At 41.5% G+C, this 24,471-nt stretch overlaps 1 pseudogene; it reads right to left on the minus strand.

Moving 5' to 3' along the window:
- Positions 1-18,928: 18,928 nt before the first annotated feature.
- Positions 18,929-21,925, minus strand: LOC130913022 (uncharacterized; annotated as a pseudogene).
- Positions 21,926-24,471: the final 2,546 nt, after the last annotated feature.

The following is a 24,471-nucleotide window of genomic DNA, read 5'->3' on the forward strand; positions in this document are numbered from 1 at the left end:
CGGGACATATGTTCAGGATATGGTTACTTGTTGACATAACAGCGTTACTGTAAACTTAATTTCATTCCCCAATCTTCTCACTTTTCTTCTTGCGGCATAAAGGCTTTAATATTTTCATAGCAACGGAAGGATAATCTTGCACTTGACTCCTCGTATTGAGTCATTTCGACAGACCCACTTTTGACCATGCATTATTCACGTGTATTCAAGCCCCACTCTGGCCCAGGGAGGAAGTGCTCTATCCCAGTCTCCGTCACAGGATATCAGCCTCTAATTCATTATTTAACATGCTGGAGCAGGGCCACTCAGTCTAACTCATAAGCTGCTTGGACAGAGGAGCATAGGTCTGGACTAGAGAAGATGGTTCAATCTCTTGAGGTTTTGAAACACGTTTACTTTACCGTTTTTCAAAATTGCATGGAGAGATGCACAAACTGGTGGAGAATCGCCTAGCAGAAGTACTTTGTAGAATGCTATGTTCGGACTAGTTACATAAATTATTTGGTGTGTTGTCCAGCAATCAGTTTAGTTTTTCATACCTGGTGATGGCAACCGTACTGACTGAAATGCAAAACAAAACTGCAAATTCAAAAAACAAAACAGCATGTCAGAAAGCAATTGAAAAACAAATCTGCAAAGATAAGATAACATTTTCAATAAAGTTGCACCGATACCGATACCAGTATCGGCAGGGGGTGCTGATCCGGCCCAAATTGGTGGTATCGGTATCGACAAGTACCAACATTTGGGGCGCCGATGCCATCTACTGGCATCACTTCAACGCTACTGTACTGTCATTCCCAAGTGTGCTAAATTCCCAAATCCCAATGCTTGACATCCATATGATTTTGTCTCTACTTTACCAAACAAAATAAACACCTTCGTCAGTAATAAGTGTGTTTGCAGCAACGCAAATCTGTGATGATACGCTGCACATTCAAATACCCCATTCGCAATTGGTTAGCATGCGTTTACTAGCCACTGCTGTTGTGACGACGTTGGGATCAGAAAAGTTAAGACTGTGTTAAGCAAACTCACGGTTTCTTGATGAACAATGAGTGGCAAATAAGGAGCACCATACTTCAAACTCGTCCTGTTTATGAAAGTCGATTGTCATATGCTCGTGTTGTGCAGTAATGAGCAGAAGTGACTTCTGTGGCGTTTGTTAACTTTCTTTCTTTCTAATTTCCCAGAAAACACTCACCCGCACACTCTTGATATCATCAAATAGCAACCTAGATGTGCTACGTTAGATCCCATGCCATTAGCTGCGTGAGCTCAGAGTGACGTGTAGTCCATATACTACAATGATGGATTACTTTTCTGCCATGACTGAATGGAAGTTAAGCTGGCCAAATCAATCCATACCAGTAACTATAGCTAATGCCGAAAATACTGTTAATTCAGTACGTGACACAGATGGACTCGGACCACAAATAGGATGTTTTGCTCATGTGGTAAATATAGCTGCCAGGAGAGCTGCAGCAATCAAAAGTGTGCGCCACCTCACTTTACAAACAGTAAAGATTTTTGTTAGCACATTTATACAAAATTTCTTCAGATCAGTAAGAAGTAAGCAAATAAAAGCAAGTAAAGGTTTTGAATTGTATCAAATTGTACGGAACCGGGACCTAACTTTATCGTTGCATCCCTTATAAATATACATATATACTAATGTGTATATATACTGTTGAAATTCGCCCCCCCCCCCGGCCAAGGCGCACGGAAACAGCAACAGCTGAACAAAGTGCCGCTCTGCCGATGTTGCCTCCGCGCGCGCCAACCGGGAAGGCAGAACTTTGTGCGTTCTCTTCTTATTTTAACCCTTTGTACTGACTCCATGTTTCAAAAGTTTAAAGAAGACTCACCGAAAACAGGGTGACAATTTATTCGTCGACAATGGTCAAAAACAAGTCAAAAACAGACGACGGAGGGAACAATGCTGAATCCAATGCAAGGCTACATCGCAAATGTTTCCGAGCAGCCAAATCTGTCTTATCTCAATGTCTAGTGTTTTTTAAGTCCGTGGGCCGGCCGGAGGTGTGTCCAGGCGTTGCTTTGGGATCATCCCTCTCTGGCCGGTTTCGGGCTGTTTAGGTTCGTGCGTGGATGGGATGTGGTTGCCACAGCGACCGACTGGTCTCGACGTCACAAGCGCCTGCTATCAACTTTATTATCCGGGCTGGCACTACTTGTTTTAGGACAAAGCGCGCTGGTCTTTGTCCTTGTTCGTTTGTCGGGAGGACTGATTGCCAGAGTTTGGTGCGTCAATCTTGCTCGTGGCACACACGTTTTGGGCTTCTGTGATAAGATGGCGTAGTGTATCTATTCTGTTTCTTTAAACTATGTTGTGCTATTTATTTTACATTAGGTGTGTTAGAGTAGTGCAGTCCTACAGTGAATATGAGAAATGATACTATTCCCTGATTGATTATATTACGTGTGTTCAAGTAATGCAAACAGTTAGACGGTGCCTACGAGAAACGGTACCATTTTTCCTTTTCCCCCTCATGAGCGCCGATAAGGTGATTCACTTTACTGTGTTCAAGGCCACTGAGTCGAGTCTGCCTGAACTATAGTTAAATGAATGTCTTATACTAATGCAAACACATATATGGTGTGTGCGAGAACGATACCTTTTCCCTTCAATATACTGTGTGTACATATATATATATATTATGTATATTGCAAATAGAGTGGTATCGGAATCGGCCGATACTGCAAAGCCAGGTATCTGTATCGGGCCCAAAAAAATGTATCGGTGGAACACTAATTTTCAACGTCCTTGCAAACGTGATGCAATTTAATATACTCCCTATTTTGTTTGTTTGTCAAACCCAGTGAAATTGAAAGAGAAGGCTTGTCTAATTTTGTACTGCAGTATTATGGCTAGTGTTTGTGCAGGCTTAGCAAAAACGGACATTTTCTTATTTATAGTGTGGTTGCAACTGTCTAGTACAGTTACATGATGTGGCAAGAATTCTTCACTAAAATAACATGCTTTTTTCCCTTTCCAAAACACCCTGATGCAGCAATTTCGGAACTTTAAGCAATGTCTCCAACACAATTATCTTGAAAAGAAAAAATATTTTGAGCTTTATTCATTGAGAATTTAATCGATGTGAAGTTACAGTCCAAATTTATAGGCTAGTGAAAAGTGGTGCAGAGATCACGTCGAGAGTCTGGAAGAAGATCAATCTTTCATAAATTGGGTCAGCGAACTGAAGATCTCGGGAGATACACGGCAGCAGGGAGGGTATTTGGTTTTGGGTCACTTGTACCCCTGACACAGGCTGCAGCAGACCAGTGGGCAAAACAACTGAGCACCATCCATTTCCAATCTTCCTCTTCCACTCTTCAACATACTAATGCTTTCTTGACATGTACTGTATCATCAACATCATCCTTCAACTGTTGCTACTTCCCATTCTCAATTTCATCCATTCTCTACATTTGCTGCTACCAGTTTTGTAACTGTGTACTGTACTGTATTATCAAAATTGTTACCTTTTCCTACCCAAGAAAAATTAAGGATCACATTAGAAAAGCAACCACTATTATTTACACATTGGCTGCCATTGACGGTAATAAACTGAATGAATGTTCCTTCGCTGCCAACCCTTCCAGTTCAAATGGATTGAACGTCTACTAGTGTCAGACTAATTTCAAATTTAGAGCAGGTCTGTCATTGGGGTGGGGGTGGGGCTGGGGATCTGATCCCGGGCTGCGTCTTGGCGTTCTCCTGCTCCCGCCTTCCTCTCTCTTTTCTACTCGGCCATTCTGCTTGGGCCCCTGCGGGGGTGGTTTGTCGACCCCTCCGGGTGGGGATCCTTTCCTACCTCGGGCCTAGTGGGCCATGGGGGTCCCGCGGTGTGCCGCGTCAGTTGGGGGTTGTGTGTCCCCCTCATCACTTCCCTGAGGACAAGGTTAATGGGGATGGTCCAGGGGACTGCCCTGGGTCCTGGGGAAAAGCTGGTGGCCCCTTTGCTGGAGCTGCAGGAGGAGGATATCAAACTCCTGGAGTGATACATTAAAACTGTTCAGACTAGGGATGTATGGATGGCATATTTTTTCACCCGAGTCTGAGTCAACTGAATTTTCGAATCTGCCGATACAGAATCCTAATCCGATACCGAAAAAAAAGGTATTTTTTTGCCCTATTGCTCTATATACGTATACAGGTATATTGTCCTAAACAAATTTCTATCCTTTCCACCACACAAAATGGCCGGTTTGCACACATCGCAAGTCACTTTTGCACTATCTCTCCGTTTGATGGTAAAATATTCCCACACAGCAGACATTTCCACTCTAGCGGCTACTTATTAAGTTCCTGCGTTAGCTTCCAGAACATTCTCCGATATGGGGCTGTTTAAAGTACTTCCTGTTTCGTTTTTTCTGGGAGTGTTGCAGAGTATAAGACTAATATATTATTGCTTCTTTTGGCAATGCCGATTTATTTCTGGATTATTTTGTTTTTTTTAAGCCCAGTTAGAAAAATAAGTAATAACCCGATCCTTTTCACCCGATTCCGATCCTCTGAAAAATGGTCCGATTTCCGATCACGTGATCAGATCGGGGAGATCCCCGAAGTCTACTAGTGACAATCGAATTCAAATTTCACAGCATAAGGATGAGAAGTAGAGCGGCTATCGATTATTTAGGTAATCGATTAATCTATCAATTAGTTCATTCGAATAATTGAGTAATTGGATTACGAAAATTTATTTTGAATAATACATTTTAAAATAATTTTAGGATATGTAAAACAAGCAAGTGTTTATGCTTGTGATATTTCTTTTTTCTTGCTAAGATTACGCTTTCAAAAGAGCATTACATGTGAATGGAAAATACATTTTCTGAGTTTCTTCCAGCTATGCAGAATTGCTTTTATTTACTACTTTACTACGTTACTTTTATTTCACAAAGAGTAACCTATTGCATTTGAAAATAAATCAAAATACCTGATCTTTGCCTCAAATGGTATATAAAAAAAATAAATAAGTGAGGATTTTAGTACAACACAAGAACAATTAGCTAACTTGCATAGCAATGGTTCACCAGGTTAAATGCTCTAAAATGCTACCATTTGTTTTACATTGCTCTTTACGTAGCGTACAAATAAATATTTCGACAATGATCTGCAAAATATACTTCTAAATTAAATAACAAATGCATAAACAAACATGTTAGGTGAAACAAAAACATACATTATGTTGGTCTTAACAGGGAGCAGCTGGATTCAGCCATGTTAGATGAGGTATGCTATATTCTCTGTTACCACTAGAGGGCAGTGTATCCACCCAAATCAATAGAACTAAATATAATACTTTAACAAACCATTACGTTGTCACTCTAATTAAACGAATCCTCGAAACAGCAAAATTTGGTTCAAAGCTTTTTTACTAATGGATTTCCTCGAGTTAATCGATTCATCGTTGCAGCACTAATGAAAAGAGCTACATAACTGGACGACTATCATTGTCAATGTCACTGAAAGAGTTGCGAACAGTTCATGCTGCTCGTCAAATACAAAGAAGAAAAACATAAAAGGTAAGGCAATGATTTCTGCAATCTAATTAATACTGTGATTTTTAAACTGTGTTTTGGATTAAGTGCAAATAGACTGTGAAATTATAAATATTTTTTTTCTCAAAACTTAATTAGATACATGAGCCATACATTAATAAATTGTTTACTTGCCTTAGCAGGTTCCTTATTGCGGTAATAGGGCATGACAGATTTTGCTTGTTAATAATTGTGCCTGTTGCTTGCTCAAGATGATGGATGGGGTGCAAACAGCTGTGGCATCAAGATGCATTTCATGTAAAACAGGGATGTGAAGATGCATGTGTGTGTGCGTGTCTTTGCACCAGGCGTTGTTTGGCACATTTTCGCGGAGGGGTGTATGTTATCCCTGTCTTTTGGAGTCAGACCCCAGGCTATGTCTAATTGGAGTCTTCACACTTTCAGGCTTGACTCACACTGACACGCTCGACCTTGGCTCTTCTCTCTTTGCCATGAAAAGGGAAAACAGTGACACAGAAACATGCCGCCTTCTTAGCTGAGACGAGAAAGTTGGCTGCTACTGCGTTCTTTTTTTTTTCATTTTCGGTGTCTTTCGTCTGCTGCTCTTCTCGGCTTCAAGAAGAGTCGTTGGCACTCTAGTTCCATTTGTAGAGATGAACTTTTCAACCACGGAAGGATGATTTCAAAGACAAACAAAAAGGTCATATCTGTCTCTTTGATGCGTTAATGCCCGACGCATTGGTAATCTTAATTACATTTGCAAAAGACGTCATTTTTGTACATGTATTCGAATAAGGGAAAAGTGCAATAGGGTCAACACCTCTACAGTACTTCTGGGAATCCGGACGTCAATATACCTCTCACCAAACGCGCTCCCCTTTTAGCATCTAAGGGCCTGTTTATGGGCTTGATTTTCTCTTCCCATCAGGCAGCATTGATCAAAAAGCACACTAAGAGTTGTTCAAGGTGGACATTACTACTGATGGCAACCAGTGCTGCAGACTCTTGTGTAAAAACTATGACCATTATTTACTTGATTGCCCTCTCCTCCCTCCATCTCTCTGTGGTGGACATTTCATGATTTGACAGGTATTTATATCAGCGGTCTGGTGTGAAGTACAGGCTTTTTGGTCAGATCCATTTAGTTATTTAGTCTCGAAAGGACCTAGTGGAAACAAGATGCCTATTACTGCATGTGTTTTAGCATCACTTTGAAACAAACTTTTCTAACTAGTTGTTGTTTTTTTAGTTTTTCTGTTTAGACCATGACATATGAATGTGGGAAAATGGCAAAAACGTTTACAGTAATTAAAATATTGTGGTAAAATCTACTCCATTACATAAACTTTTTGAGAAAATGTATTCCTAGTAGTAGTAGTATTTCGAGTAGTTTTACCGCACCATACTTTTTACTTTTAATTGAGTAGATTTGTGAATAAGAAACACTACTCTTACTTCGCTACTTTGGGCGACACTAGAGCCGTAACATTTTCCCTCTTTATGCTACATATTGGATCTGAATTTATTTTTGTCAGAGACAGCGGCTCTACCACTTTCACCATTACTCACAAATGTGGTTTTCAACCTCTCTCGTAGTTGTTATTTGGCACCGATATACTACAGAAAAGTGAAGATATGATCGTTTTAATGTAAAGGCCTTTTCACACTAGCGTCAGCCCAGTGTCAAAAGTGTTTCATGGCAAGCACAAAATGGGAGGAGCCACGTAGCCTGACGTAAAACTTTTAAAAAGCACATTCAAGGTTTGTCATCTGCGATATGCGTATATCCGTCTGCCGAAACAGCCTGATAGCACAGATATATGTATGCCTGCCACTCTACTATTGGATGTGTTATTAACGTCAGCGGAGCGGTGCTGTAAGAATATTTTGGGCCCCGCCCCTCAGCGAAACTTCACTGAAGACTTTCCGATCTGTCCAAAACGACCGACGCTGCTCACTTTTGCCGAGAAGTCCCCTCCCACATACACAATGAATGGGTTGCTGCTGAACCCTCCACACGAGGCTGCTGCTAATTTGAAATGACCTTAAAGATAGGAAATGTTTTCTCCCCAAGAGGGCAGTCATGCTCTTTAAACGGGTAATTTTTTTTTCTGCAAATTTTTCTAGTAAGAAAAACCTAATATGGTCATGTAATACATATTATATACGTATGTATACTGGACTGTCTCAGAAAATTAGAATACACAATATTCTAATTTTTTGAGACAGTCCTGTGTATATATACAGGACTGTCTCAGGAAATTAGAATACACAATATTCTAATTTCCTGAGACAGTCAGGAAATATATACTATATTTATTATATATATATATATATATATATATTAGGGCTGTCAAAATTATCGCGTTAACGGGCGGTAATTAATTTTTTAAATTAATCACGTTAAAATATTTGACGCAATTAACGCACATGCCCCGCTCAGACAGATTTAAATGACAGTACAGTGAACTGCCCACTTGTTAATTGTGTTTTATGGAGTTTTGCTGCTCTCTGCTGGCGCTTGGGTGCGACTGATTTTATAGGCTTCAGCACCCATGAGCATTGTGTAAGTAATTATTGAAATCAACAATGGAGGGCGACTAGTTTATTTTTTTTATTGAAAATTTTACAAATTTTATTAAAACGAAAACATTAAGAGGGGTTTTAATGCAAAATTTCTATAACTTGTGCTAACATTTACAGTATCTTTTAAGAACTACAAGTCTTTCTATCCATGGATCGCTTTGACAGAATGTTAATAATGTTAATGTCATCTTGTTGATTTATTGTTATAATAAACAAATACAGTCCTTATGTACCGCATGTTGAATGTATATATCCATCTTGTCTCTTATCTTTCCATTCCAACAATAATTTACAGAAAAATATGGCATATTGTATAGATAGGTTTGAATTGCAATTAATTGCGATTAATTACGATTAATTTTTAAGCTGTAATTAACTCAATTAAACATTTTAATAGTTTGACAGCCCTAATATGTGTATATATATATATATATATATATAATAAAAGCACTTGATATAAATGACGTGCTGAGGATAAAAAAATACCATTGCTTAAAAAATAAATAAAGAAAGAAACTCACAATGTTTCTCATTTCTTGAGTATTCTATTCACCGAATACTTTTTTACTTGTACTTGAATAAATTATTTGAGTGACTACTTGAGTAATATTATTTTGAAGTAATGGTACTCATGAGTAAAATTCTACCCTAGCCTTGAACTCCAGACTCAAACGCTGTTCCAGCTGGAACAGTGATCGAGTCTGACGACCGTCTGGCAGATCAAATTCCCAGGGCGGAGCAAGCCACAGCAAACAGACAGCAGAGTGGACCAATCAGCGACGGGCGAACGTGACGTTATTAACGCGACGAGGGACTTGCGCGCGGAAGTAAACATACGAGTTGAACGGAGTTTATTCAACATGGCTAGCGCGAGACAGACTGTTGTCAATCACTTGTGTCGATGTGTTTTTGGTCATTTAAAACTGATTTTACCGTGGAATGGAACATATTATCGGCTCTCCCGTTCGCCATCTGTGTTGTTGTGGAGGCGATTTCCGACGCGCAAAAGTGACGTTGCTCGTTAAGAACACGTCACGCAAATAATGGAGTTGGACGGATGATTTCGTGCGCCTCGAGAGGCCATTATGGAGCTGGGCACAAACTATTCTCACAGTGTTTGAAAAATACAGGGAGAACAGTCTGGCCATGCAAGGCAAACTCTACCCACCTCTGGTTCTGGTCCCCAGTAACACTGATAACTGAAGGAGCACTGTATCAAAATAGTTTTAAAATAGGCCATTCATTGAAGGTGCGTCTTATACTCCGATGCGCCTTATAGTGCGGAAAATACGGTCAATGCATTTCCATTTTGATTTATCTTGTTTATGTAAGTGTGATAATCAAACACTTCTTATTCTTGTGCACCACTTACCGTATTATTCAGACTTTAAGTCGCACAGGAGTGTAAAGCCCCTTTCACATACGTCTAAATATCGTGAAAATCGTGGGATTTAAACGGGCATCCCTTGGATGTGAACGCAATTTCCTGGATCGACTGACATGGAGATTACGCGGACATTTCCCAGGTCGCGTCTTAGTATAATTCTTGGGAAAGTCCCGCGACGAAGCTAATGTGAAAGAAAGCATTAAATTCCCTGGTCACAGAACGATGGCTGATGACGTAAATATTATGGCGGTCCGATTGCCACTTTTATTAACATAGCAGGCTGGAAATAGCTAAATTAAACTGGAAAACATAACTAAATTAAATTGCTACTGGGTCGCAGAGCCGAGGAAGAGGGTCCATCGTCCATCTTTGGAAATGTGTGGTTTATCTGTGTGGTTTATTTTGTTGCCGATGTTAGGGTCGGCAACTGCGGAAACAAGGTTGTAGCGCAAAGCAAAAAACAACGGAGGGAAGCGTTCAAGGGTTTATTTAATACAAACAAAAATACGTGCTATCGCGGAAAAGGGGGAATAACACAATGGGTCCGTGACAGTAGGTTGACGGATCAATAATACTAACCTAAGGGGTAGGCAGAGAGCCAATAGACAACAAAATAAATACAGTCAAATACCAGCACAAGGTAGGGGATTTCAAAACAAGGGCGGCAGAGGTGTCGAATGGCGTCCAGCAAGTTAATATCTCGGCACACTTCTCTTGGATCGCCTGGGCTTAAATACAGTCTTGATGAGCTTGAATTGTCTGCAGTTATGATGTCGGGAACGCTCCCACAAACGGCTCAGTTAAAAAAAAAAACAAAAAACATGATTTGATCAACATTGTGACAGCTGAAGCCGACAAAAAATGGCGGAATGTCCGAGTTATAAAATCACGCCAGCAGCCCTCCTCACACAGAGAGCACCAGTGGTCAACACGGGACAAGCCTGTGAAAGGGTCCAACCCGCGTCATTGCTGGGATATCTGTACGTGCACAAAAGCAATGACACGAGTAAATCCCGCATCACCTGACACTGGAATTTACCGGTGTGTGTTTGTAACAGGGGCTTAAGTCAAACCCACCAAAGAATGCACTATGAAGAGGTAAAAAAACATACAAGCCTCATTTTAGGAGGAAACTTTTTAATTTATCAAAAACCAAGAACAAACATTATAGGTTAGTAAGTATATATACGTTAGACTTGTAAACGGGAGGACAACAGGCTATATAGGCATATGTTAATGTAAAATTAAGTTTTTCGGATTGCTATAGCCTAAACAACACAACACAATCTGAGCTGTCAGAGTTTAAAAAAAAAAAAAAAAAAAAAAAAAAAAAAACATATATCATCTGAGTATAAGTCACAGGTCCAGCCAAGCTATGAAAAAAAGTGCTACCTATAGTCCAGAAAACACTGTATGTACTTTCAAAGAGTCCCATTGGGCCCATTTTTAGTATCGGCTCAGTTTGTGTGGGCTATAACACTTTCTAAATATAGGTATACATAATGTCTTCATACATACAAAATGGGCAGTGGGTTAGAAGTAAGAAGTACGTCAAACGATGTCTGTGTGTCAAATGTTTAAAATAACCACTTCTATAATGTGAAGGCTACCGTGAAGAAGGGCCTAATTTGTACATATTGTTGGGAAGCATGAAGCACGTGGACATAAGTATGACTTTTTGTTTTTTTCTTGACACACTTTGCTGCCAACCATTCAGATTGAGCTGTAAGATGTGCAGCACTGTGTCCATGCATCTATGTACTGTAAGCAGCACTTGGCATAATTGGCTCACCTCATTTGTTTCGCTGGTTTACTGTGACACAGTTCACCGTGACCTTAGCCTCTCATACATGTGCCACGTGTTGTTCTTTGTAACAGGGCTGTCCTAGCTTTTTAGAGGACAGCATGACACACAATAACGCCAATTCATTGGACGTTTTGTGCACGCAGAGCAGGCTGTGTACAGTACATGTCAAGAAATCTGAACAATGACCCCTGACTGTGCTAGGCCAAAGTAGTACTTTTGAATTTGGACTATTTGCCTGCCTTAGTTTTTGGAGACTTGTTAACTCATTTAACTTTTTGGCTGCCATTGATGGCGCTCGACGTCAAAATTCAATTCAATGGATTGGATGTTTAGTATCGTCAATTGCACTGAAACATGTGCATTCACAGCTAGTTATCCCAGTTTATAGGAATTGGACGTTTATTACTGTCTATGGCAGTCAAAATTCAAAAAGTTAAACACTATTCATCCCAATTGTATTAATTTGTATTTTATTTACATTGTATTAATTTATTATTTAATTTATGAATAAAAACACCATAAATATGAGGCTTAATAATGATAAAGCATGTATAATTGTAATTATGACCTGGCATCCACATACTGTATTTGGACATCACATTTTGGGTTGTATAGGCCACACCTTTATCCCAAATGTTAATATTGTGGCCTTAATGGATAGAGTTGTCCGGTAGCCGATATTATCGGCTGATAAAAGTATTTTAAAAATGATATAGGATAATATTGACATTGGTTTTTTATTATCGGTTTAAAGGTCAATATGCATATTATCTTCAAAGTGAATGAAGAAGCCTTCTGCCTTTGCTGAAGGGCTGGTCACAGCTTAGCACAGCTGCACCTTATTTTTCACAGAATGTTTATTTGAAAAACCTAGAAGTTGTTACATTTATCATTCTTAAAACATCCAGTGGAGCATCACAATACAATTAGCCATAATATGTTAAGTCCACGACCCCAAATATTAGTTTGATATCGCTATTGGATTTTTGGAGTTGGACAATATCGGGATATCGATTATCGGTTGAAAAGTCACTATCGGAAAACTCTACTTATGGGGTTAAGCTTTTACTTATAATTATTTTATTTTTTAAGATTACATAAAACAGTCACATCCTCTATTAAATTGCATTTAATCATCTTATTTTTTTTATGCAAGGAATTTGGAAGTAAACAACACAAATCTTGTTCAACTTTAAAGGGTCCATTATTACAGAGTGGGAATACTGTGGAGAACCTTCTGTTAAGGCTGAGTTTTTCTTTGTAAAATTGAGTTAACAGCGTCTCATTACATTTATGACTCCAGCAAGGGACCTTTGGAGCTTGATTCTCAGATGAGGACAAAGTCGCGTCGCATAGATGCACAGAGAAAAGGTCCTTAAGAATATCTTTATCGCACATAGACAGGAGGCGCAATTACGCCTGCCACAGTTTCAGCAAGAATGCGCAGATACCCGTCATGTTGAGTGGGTTTGAGGCTGTAGGCGGCTTGCCAGGGGAAGGTCAAAGTGTCCATCTTGCATCTAGATTTGTCAGCTCTGCTCCTACATGTGCTTCGTCGGCACAGAAGAGGAAAAAAGAATAATAAAATGTTGCCGCACTACAAAATCGCAATATTAAAAAAAAAAAAAAAAAATCTACAAAACAATTTATCCAGGTCAGATCTACCCTTATTGAATGAAAAACATTTTTCTTTACAGTGTCACTTAGCAACATTGATTGGTCGTGACTGTTTGTATTAGTATTGTAATGAAAAGTGAGGTTTGCTGTCATCCGTTTTTTTAATCAATAGTAAATACAAATCCAAAGCAATGACAGCCACTGAGTTCATTTATAAAAAACGTGACGTCCTTTAGAACAGTAGCACGGTTGTTGACCTATTTCCTTGGTTGCAGTGCTATAAGTGGTAATTGGACAAAATTACTGTATGGTCGATGTGAAAACAGCTCATTTTTAAAGCAACTTTGGTTCATCTGTCCCCATCAATGGCAGCCAATGAGTTAAAATGTTCTGTTCTCCCCAGAAATATAATAATGTATAGTAACTAATAGAGGTGTGCATCGGGACTGCCTTCACAATTCGATTCGATTACGATTCGGAGAGCCACGATTCGATTCGATTCAGAGGGTCACGATTCGATTCGGTTCGATTCGGCAATGCATCGCGATGCATTAAAGCCTGGGATGCATTAAAATTCTAAAGCAAAGCCTATTTTTCGTGAATCACGAGGCAATACAAGCGGTCAGACATTAAACAACTTTTTATTGGCTCTTGTGTCACTCCTGGTTGAAGTCAAACGAAAATACTTTCATATATATATATATATATATACACTGTATATACAGTGCCTTGCAAAAGTATTCGGCCCCCTTGAATCTTGCAACCTTTCGCCACATTTCAGGCTTCAAACATAAAGATATGAAATATAATTTTTTTGTCAAGAATCAACAACAAGTGGGACTCAATCATGAAGTGGAACAACATTTATTGGATAATTTAAACTTTTTTAACAAATAAAAAACTGAAAAGTGGGGCGTGCAATATTATTCGGCCCCTTTACTTTCAGTGCAGCAAACTCACTCCAGAAGTTCAGTGAGGATCTCTGAATGATCCAATGTTGTCCTAAATGACCGATGATGATAAATAGAATCCAAATGTGTGTAATCAAGTCTCCGTATAAATGCACCTCCTCTGTGATAGTCTCAGGGTTCTGTTTAAAGTGCAGAGAGCATTATGAAAACCAAGGAACACACCAGGCAGGTCCGAGATACTAAGTTTAAAGCCGGATTTGGATAAAAAAAGATTTCCCAAGCTTTAAACATCTCACGGAGCACTGTGCAAGCCATCATATTGAAATGGAAGCATCATCAGACCACTGCAAATCTACCAAGACCCGGCCGTCCTTCCAAACTTTCTTCTCAAACAAGGAGAAAACTGATCAGAGATGCAGCCAAGAGGCCCATGATCACTCTGGATGAACTGCAGAGATCTACAGCTGAGGTGGGAGAGTCTGTCCATAGGACAACAATCAGTCGTACACTGCACAAATCTGGCCTTTATGGATGAGTGGCAAGAAGAAAGCCATTTCTCAAAGATATCCATAAAAAGTCTCGTTTAAAGTTTGCCACAAGCCACCTGGGAGACACACCAAACATGTGGAAGAAGGTGCTCTGGTCAGATGAAACCAAAATTGAACTTTTTGGCCACAATGCAAAATGATATGTTTGGCGTAAAAGCAACACAGCTCATCAACCTGAACACACCATCCCCACTGTCAAACATGGTGGTGGCAGCATCATGGTTTGGGCCTGCTTTTCTTCAGCAGGGACAGGGAAGATGGTTAAAATTGACGGGAAGATGGATGCAGCCAAATACAGGAACATTCTGGAAGAAAACCTGTTGGTATCTGCACAAGACCTGAGACTGGGACGGAGATTTATCTTCCAACAGGACAATGATCCAAAACATAAAGCCAAATATACAATGGAATGGTTCAAAAATAAACGTATCCATGTGTTAGAATGGCCAAGTCAAAGTCCAGACCTGAATCCAATCGAGAATCTGTGGAAAGAGCTGAAGACTGTTGTTCACAAACACTCTCCATCCAACCTCACTGAGCTCGAGCTGTTTTGCAAGGAAGAATGGGCAAGAATGTCAGTCTCTCGATGTGCAAAACTGATAGAAACATACCCCAAGCGACTTGCAGCTGTAATTGGAGCAAAAGGTGGCGCTACAAAGTATTAACGCAAGGGGGCCGAATAATATTGCACGCCCCACTTTTCAGTTTTTTATTTGTTAAAAAAGTTTAAATTATCCAATAAATTTTGTTCCACTTCACGATTGTGATCCACTTGTTGTTGATTCTTGACAAAAAATTACAATTTTATATCTTTATGTTTGAAGCCTGAAATGTGGCGAAAGGTTGCAAGGTTCAAGGGGGCCGAATACTTTTGCAAGGCACTGTATATATGTAAAAAACAGATCACAGCATTTAATTGGTGCTTTGAATGAGACCAGGGCTTTCTCTTTTTTTACACACAGTAGCAGCCTTTCACACAGTGCAACATCTGAATTCCTGTGCAAAATCAGTAATAAGAGTCACTGTATTTTAGTCACAACGACCCATCAATAAAAATATTCAAGTAAATAATAAAGAAAACGACAAAGAAAATATTGTAGTGCAGCAGCATCTTTATCACAATATCAATCCAGGGATAAGTTCAGTTGCAAACAAAACATCAACTAAATTGCAATGTAGAACAAAAGTAAAATGTAGGCCAAGACCACAATATATATGTGCAATAGAGGTTAGATCGGGCCTAAAAAATCCAGCCCGAGCCGACACAGCCCGCTGGTATTGAAGCAACACCCGGCCCGAGCCTGATCAATTAACTAGATTTGCATGCGAAGCCCGAAAAACCCCAATTTTTTTTTTTTTTTTTTTTTTTTTTTTTTTTTTTTTTTTTGTTGGAGTGACTCGAAAAAAAAAAAACGCAGCAGCAATTTATTTTCAGTTTTCTTAATGTATAAATAGTCTACATATTTTATGATCATTATAAAAGCATTTACACAACGAAATAACGCCGGGAAAGTTTAATATTAAATTTTAAAAAAACATGCGGTTTTGCAAACACACAGAGGAGAAGATTCAAAAGGATCACATTTGTGTTGCCTTTGTCTGCATAAATAAAAGTGTCTTTCGTAACGAATCGCAAGCGCCACAGTGGGAGGAGAAGAAGAAAAAGCAGGCGGCGCCACAGCGTTCATGTGTGTGCACAACTAAATGCACAATAGAGAGCCTGCTCTTGGGTTTATCCCATTTTTTAAAAATAATTTATTAGTCGGCGCGGCGGCCCGACCCGACCCGACCCGGAAGTGAATGCTTAACATTTCGGGCACAAAATCTAACCTCTAAGAGATAGGACATAACATAACAATGGCTGAAGCGGAGAAATAGGGAGCGAGAAAGATTATTGATGCACCTAAGACACTGAAAGCAGACATCTGGAGACATTTTGGCTTCTACGAGGTTGGTGGGAAACTCGACCAGAGTTATGCGTGTGTAAAAAATGAAACATGAGAATAATAATACAAATGGGGAAACCAAATCCGTTGCATCACCGGAATTGCGCAGGGAAGATTTTTTAACGTACTTATATATTGTAAAATGCGCCGAATCAATTCGGCTTGTTGCCCGCATCGAATCGAATCGTCCATGCCCCGCATTGGGATGCATCGCCGCATCGATTATTGTTGACACCACTAGTAACTAAGGGGCCGTTTACATGACAACGGCAATGGGGGTGACAACGAAAAACTTTTCCAGAGAGCCATTTCGTTTACACGGCAACAACGTGTTGGGAGGGTAAAAACGCAAGAATTTGAAAACGCTTACCAGAGTGGTCGTCGCCGTCTAAACAGTTGACAAGGCAAAAGTGAGATTTGAGTGACAATGCATCTCCGTAGTCCCGAACAGTAGATGACTATAATGCTCCAATATATTTGTCTGTGAAGAGGGTGAAGACACTGATGACGTCAGGGCAGGCGGACCGTTAGACAGTGAATGAAAAAATGTCTTCAAGTAGCAACCTTGTTCACGGCTGTGTTCAGTATTATTCAAGAATCTAGTCAAATAATCCAGTGCTGCAAGATTAATCGATTAACTCGAGTAATTGCATTAGAAAAAAGCTTTGAATCAAAGTTGATTTAATTAGAGTTGTAGTGGTTTGTTTTGAGAATGTTGCATTTAGTTTTATTGATTTGGGTGGATACACTACCCTCTAGTGGCAACAGTGAATATGGCATAACTCCTCTAACATGGCTGAATCCAGCTGTTCCCTGTTAAGACCAATATAAGGTATGTTTTTGTTTGAACTAATATGTTTCTTTATGCATTCGTTATTTAGTTTAGAAGTATATTTAACACATTTTTCTGGGAATGATTTGTTAAGAGCATTGAAAAAAATGTTAGCATTTGCTTTGCAAGTTAGCAATTGTTCTTTTGTTGTACTTAGATCCTCATTTTTATATATATATATATTTACGGCATTTCAGGCTAAGCTCATGTATTTTAATTTAGTTTTAAATGGATTTATTGCTCTTGTGAAATTAAAGCGCAACTCTTCATTGTTTGAATAAACTTGGGAATTTTATTTTGCATTCACATTAATTGCTCTTTTAAAAGTGCAATCTTAACAAGCTAAAATAAATGTTATTGCAGGCATAAACACTTTCCTTGAGTTATACCTCCTAAAATTGATTCTGTCACGCATTAAATGTTCGTAATCCGATTACTCGATTATTTGAACTAACCGATAAATTAATTGATTACCTAAATAATCAATAGCTGCAGCCCTAAACTATTCACTACTCTAATTACAGCCCAATGGCAGAATGGAAGATGTTGGGACACCCCTCTAATATTGAAAGAGTTGGTACGCTCCATCAGCCGCGGGAGTTAGGACATGGAAAAAATGCATACTACATTCGTTTCGATTGTTCTCGTGTAAACGTGGCCCAAGTCAATTAAATCATTGAAACTACTCCATACAACATGGCCACCAGAGGACAGTATATCACAGAAATACGTTTGAAAACACAAATGTAGAAGACTTTCTTAACTGCTGTATTTCACTAATCTGCATTTATAGACAAGTTTCCTGGGCGAAATATTGGTTGTGCAATCTTCGACAATGTCTGCCTCGAACTTCCGGTTCAGAGAAAACCTCATGAGTTGCGGTTGAAGTAAGCAGCGTGTTGAAAACTGCAAAATCAAGCCAGAGGAACCCACGGAATCTTCAAAAATGGATTCAGCATGACGTAGATGAGACGTAGATGAGATTGGATGATTGTTCTTATCACTTTGTTGATCATTTGTGGACAAAATTATAACTAACTGTCAGCCTGTGTTGACGTGAGATAAAGATTAATACGACGGCCACTTGAGTAACCAAAATGAGGTGAAAATACAAATTATATTACATTTGCTGAATGCAGAAGGGATGACACAGATTTTGTTGTTACAAGGAAATAATACAAGTCAAGTTATGTACATATAAACAAAAATAGTATGTCATTCTTTCTTATTGCAGACATTGATCACAATAAAACATTTGGACTAGGGATGTCCCGATCCAGGTTTTTGCACTTCCAATCCGATACCGATATTGTTTTGCACTTCCGATCCGATACCGATACTGGCCGATACCGATACCGACCTATCATAGCATGTGTTAAAGTTTAAATTTATTTAGCCTCCTTACTTAGTTGTCAGACTCATGTTGAAAAAGGTTGTAGTACTCTTGATAACAAATAGCCAGCTGAATTAGGTGAGTTTGAATAACACACAATACACAATAACACAATACACAATAACACACATTCATTTAATTTTGCGAATCAACTGTTAAAGTTGTTAAAATTGCTCCCGTTATTCCATAATTTCCCTTCTGTCTACTTTCGACATGTGAAAGTTTTAAAACTGTTTTGAAGATAGATTCAAGTCAAGATTTTGCCGATTTAGCTTGAAAGATACATCTCCTGGATGCACTGAGACACATCATTAGTGATGTATCTAGGATTCATTGGGTGTTTCGGGTCTCGCAACATCAGACACCCTCGTCCTAGCGACCCAGCCGGGGTGGATCAAGTCCCGGCTTGGGTCCCAGTAGCAATTCACGGATCTGCCCTCTTCAACCACAACCACCTTGTGGCTTTCTCTGCAGCTTCACTTGCAGACTGAATGGCCCTCTTCTTGGCCACCCCTGTGATTCCCAGGCGGTCAAGGACTTTACAGAGGGAGCGTCCTGCAAAGCCCCGACAGCTGACTTCTATGGGCTCATAGAAAGTCCTCCAGCCCCTTCCCCTGCACTCCTCCACTAGTTCCTGATACTTGGCCCGTTTCCTCTCGTTGGCTTCCTCAATCCGCTCTTCCCAGGGCACGATGAGTTCCAGCATGATCAGGTGTTTTGAAGCCTCTGAGAGGATGATCATGTCTGGCCGGAGCAGTGTTGTTGCTATGTGCTGGGGGAACCTCAGCTGTTTTCCCAGGTCAATGTGGAGCTTCCAATCAGGGGCTGTGTGGAGGAGTCCTGTTGTTATCTGTGGACGTGCATGGGGTCTCTCTCCAGCTTTGATGAAGGGGATGGCCTTCTTTGGAGCATGATGGTGTTTGCTAGAGCTGATGGTGGAGGCTATACTCTCGGCAACTGCTTTGAGTACCTGGTCGTGGCGCCAGCGGTAGCGACCATCAGCTAGGGACTTTGGCAGCTGCTAAGGAGATGTTCCAGGGAGCCTTTTCCGGAGCAAATGGAGCAGGAGGGTGTCTCGCTTTTCCCCCACACATGGAGGTTTGCTGGGCTGGGGAGGGAATCGTAGACTGCCGCTACGAGGAACCGGACGCGGTGGAGGTCTGCCTGCATGATGTTCGACCAGGTGACTTTGCGCTGCAAAGTGCCCTCCCATCTTGTCCATGCTCCCTGTTGCCGGAGTCCCAATGCCCTGCCCACTCGCTCTTCCTCCAGGCCTGCACGGACCTCCTCATGGAGTAGATGTTGTCTCTCCTTGCCCTGAGCCTGGCTGACCTGGGTCTTTGGGATGTAGCCCAATCCTGCTCTCCCTGTTGCTACAGTCCCAACCAGTGCCTTTTGCCTAAGGCGTGACTCAGCCACCTCCACTGCCTTTTCTGCCTTCCACTTCCTTCCTGTCCTCACTTCAATGCCGGCTGACGACACCTTGCCGTCTCTGGATTCTCTGTACTGTAGGGCTTGTCTTGTGCGTGCCACCTTGAATTCTTCAGTGAGCCCACTGAAGGGCAGCTGCAGGTTGTTGCTTGTCCCGTACAGGGCAGCGCTGTTAAGGCTGCGAGGAAGACCCAGCCATTTCCACTGGGACTGCCTAGACGAGTGTGGCCACAGGATTCTGGGAAGGATGGAGAGCTGGTAGATCCAGGCTTTGAATCTGCCAGGCAGGCCAGACTTGTCCACCTTGCTGAGCCAACCACCAAGCTCTTCAGTAGACCTCCGGATAGCAGCAGAGTCCTTCAGGCTGGAGTCAAAGAGCTTTCCCAGGCTCTTGACTGGTTGCTCTGTGATCGATGGAATCACGGTTCCTGAGATTGAGAACCGGAATTTATCGACTACCTTCCCCCTCTTCAGAACCATGGACCTTGACTTGGCAGGTTTGAAGCTCATCTTGGCCCATCCGATGAGTCTCTCCAATACCTGCAAAATCCCCCTGCTACCTGGGACTGACGTTGTTGTGATGGTCAGATCGTCCATGTAGGCTCTTATGGGGAGCTGTCGAACACCTGATCTGGACAGACGCCCTCTGCATTCCACTTCAGCAGCCTTTACCACCATATTCATCGCCAGTGCAAAAAGAACAACGGAGATGGTACATCCTGTTATTATTCCTTTCTCAAGGCGATGCCCGTCTGATGTTACTGACCCAGAAGTGACCCTGAGCCTGAAATTACCGTAATAATCCAGGATCAAGTCCTTGATCTTGCTGGGAACATGGTGGAGGTGCAGCGCAAGCTTAACTAGCTATTGTGGGATGGACCCGTAGGCGTTGGTCAGGTCCAGCACAGCACAGCACAGCACAGCAAGGTTGCCTCTGTTCTTGTGGGCTTCTCTGATGAGCTGTGTCACTACACCGTTGTGCTCTAGACAGCCAGGGACTCCGGGGATCCCACCCTTCTGCACTGAAGTGTCGATGTAGTTGTTCTTGAGGAGAAACTCGGTCAGTCTTCGGGAGATGCTGCTGAAAAACACCTTCCCTTCCACACTCAGTAGTGAGATGATCCGAAACTGGTTGATGTTTTTCGAGACCTCCTCCTTGGGAATCCAAACTCCCTCTGCACACCTCCACTGGTCGGCCACTCTCCCCCTTCGCCAGATCACCTTCAAGGCCCTCCACAGAAGCCGAAGGAGCTTGGGACAGCACTTGTAGACACGGTAAGGTACACCAATGGGGCCCGGGGAAGTTGCCGAGCGGGCTGCCTTGATGACCTCTTCAACCTCCTTCAGACTCGGCTCTGTCGACTGGAACTCTGCCGTTGGTGGGGCAGGGCTGATGAGTGCTCTGTTGGGCCCTAGCTCTTGTCCCCCCAGTGGATCGCTTATGGTGTTCTCGAGGAAACGATTCACTTCCTCTTTAGTGCACTCAAGCCGGTCACTGCGCTTGTCCCCGAGCAGCTGTTTCGCAAAATGGAAGGGGTTGGCGATGAAGGCTGCTCGCTTCCTAGCCCTCTCTCTTCCGCGCCTCATGTACCACTCTGCGCTGCGGACGGTTGTCAGCTTCTTCCACAGGATGTTACGCAGCTCTTCTAGTGGTGGCTTGTCCTTCTCAGCAACTATCTTGAACTGTTTCTTGAGGGTTCGAAGCTCCTGGCGCAGTTGGTGGATCTTGGTGGCCCTGCAGTTCATGGTGTAGGGGGTGGCCTCAGTGTTGCCCTTCTCCATCCGTCCAAATCTTTCGGAGCCATAGCTGACGATGATGGTGCTCATTGCTTGGAGTCTGCTGTCGATGTCTCCTTTGGCTGTGGCTTGGGTGATGGTGGATACGTCCTCATCAAACTGCAGCCACTCGCTCCGTCTGCTTGCTGGGGGCCACTTAATCCGCTGCTGTGGAACTACTCTGCTGGGATTTTGCCGATTTAGGAATATTTTAGATAAAAAGTTAATTAGGTTCGCTTGGAAGGTTCACAACAGCCTACTAGGGAAGTCTTCTGCTTTAAGATGGCGGCGGTTTACTAACGCATCTGGTTTTCAATACTTCAATGTTGCTAACGCAGTCGAGTCTGTCGTGTAGCATCTGGTTCTATATACATATGATATCTATTATCTCCAGTAAAACGACGTTGACGTAGTCTGTAGCGGCTGTCAGCATCAGTCAGGTATTCTTGTGTTTTTTTATCCAGCGGCATGAGTTGAGCTAAGCCGTGAGTTGAGCATTGGCATTACCCGGGTCTCAGACAAGTTATGTTTACTTTCGGGACGCAATGCTGTCAGTTTCTCATTGCGTCCTGAAGACCGCGCTGTGTATTAGTTCCGCTTTACTTGACATATTACAATAATCGGAATTTGGATGTTTGTGAATCGTTCTCGAATCTTCCACGGCCGAATCATGTGTTGGATGGTACGTCTTTACTCACTTGAGATAATGGCTCGTCATCCAGAATGAATTCTTCGGCAATGACTCTTGTTATTCCCTGGGTTTTGGGACTGTCGAGTGCCAGTTTGTCACGCATAGCAAAAGTTTCTGCCATTGTTAGTTGCGTAGGACCTTTCTTTTTGTCTTCGGTTTTCTTAACATACTCCTCATATTGTTTGTGGTGGTATTTCGCTAAATGCTTGATTAGGTTGGTTGTATTAAAACTTCTTACAGCTTTACCACTACGCTTGACTTTATTGTGGCATATGTTGCTCTCTGCCTCGTCTTTGTCGTCCTTTAAGGTGAAATGGTCCCACACAGATGACATTTTTACCGATAAAGTCTCGGTAAATTGGGAGACGGTAATGTAAATGTAGTGTGTTGTAGGTGTGCCGTAAAATGCGGACCGGATTTTAGGGAAACCGAAGCAAAAACTGGAATGGATTATGTAAATTGGTGCGCTGGAAAACCTGAAAAGAACAGAAAAAAAAACTGGATCAGGAGTCCGGATCGGAATTTTTCCCGTGTTCCGATCCGATACCGATTTTTTTGCCCATATTGGCGTCCGATCTGATCCAAATATCGGATCGGGACATCTCTAATTTGGACAACATGATTCAATTTCTTGTTTTATTTAAAATGATGGGTGCATGTGCAAAAAAGGTCAATAAATCACAATTTATAAAATTATTAGAAAAATGCAATTCAATTTTATAGTATAGTATAGTGTTTTATAGTATTTTGTATAGCCCTATATCACAACAAGGTTGTCTCAAAGGGCTTCGCAGAGGCAATATGATACAAAGTCAGAAACAGCAGATGAAATAAATAAAGTTCAAGTCCTGGGCATCCCCCATCTTTAGACCCTCCGTGTCGGCAAGGAAAAACTCCAAAACCTCTTTGGAAAAAATGAGAAACCTTGGGGAGTACCACAGTCAGGAGAGATCCACTCCCAAGATGGATAGACAAGATGCACCAGGACTGCTAATGGGAATTAGCAGACGGAGTTACAGTTTGTAAAGATATAGAGTAAGGGAACAAGAAGAGGTCCATCTAGCCAGATGGGGGGGGGGGGGGGGGGGGGCAACGAGGACATCCATCCAGCCAGTGGTCCGGATAGTCAGGAGGCTGCAGCTGAAAAATAGCCCTTCCTCAGAGGGGAGGGGGGAAAGGAGACACCGGGTGACTAGTGATGAAAAGACTAGTCAACTAGATATTAAAATTAGAAAATAGAGATAAAGTAAGGCAAATGGTAGGTAAAGTGAGAAAAAGGAGATAGGACTCAGTGGCTGTACTTCCCCAAGCATTATAGCTTCTAGTGCAGCTTAAACTGAACTGTGAGTCTCGTCCAGTTTCAACTAGCCTTACCATGAGCTTTGTCGAATAGGAACGTTTTTAGTCGAATCTTAAATGTACAGACTGTCTCGGCTTCTTTAATACGAGCTGGGAGCTGATTTCATAAATAGGAGCTTGGTGGCTAAAGGCTCTAGCTCCTACTGTACTTTTAGACACCCTGGGAACTACCAGTAGACCTGCTTTCTGAGAACGGAGTGTTCTGTTGGGGCGGTATGGAACCAGAGCATCAGTGAGATAAGATGGCCCTAACCCATTAATGGTCTTAAATGTAAGAAGGAGGATTTTAAATTTAATTCTAAACTCGACTGGAAGCCAGTGAAGGGCCTGGAGCTCAGGGGTGATGTGCTCTGTTCTATTAGTTAGTTTAAAAGTCTTGCTGCTGTGTTCTGGACTATCTGAAGACCTTTTAGGGAATTTTTAGGACAAGCTGCAAGTAGGAAGTTACAGTAATCCAATCTAGATGTAATGAACGCGTGAATTAATTTTTCTGCATCGTTTTTAGATCAAATATTTCTAAGTTTGGCATATCGCGCAGGTGAAAAAAGGCTGTTCTGCCGGTTTGTTTAATATGAACTTTAAATGATAAGTCTGGGTCAAATAGAACTCCTAGGTTTTTAACTGTGGTGCTGGAGGCTACACTTTAATTGTCCAGAGT

The sequence above is a fragment of the Corythoichthys intestinalis genome, chromosome 3 (genome assembly GCF_030265065.1).
Source record: "Corythoichthys intestinalis isolate RoL2023-P3 chromosome 3, ASM3026506v1, whole genome shotgun sequence".
Taxonomy (NCBI): Eukaryota; Metazoa; Chordata; class Actinopteri; order Syngnathiformes; family Syngnathidae; genus Corythoichthys; species Corythoichthys intestinalis.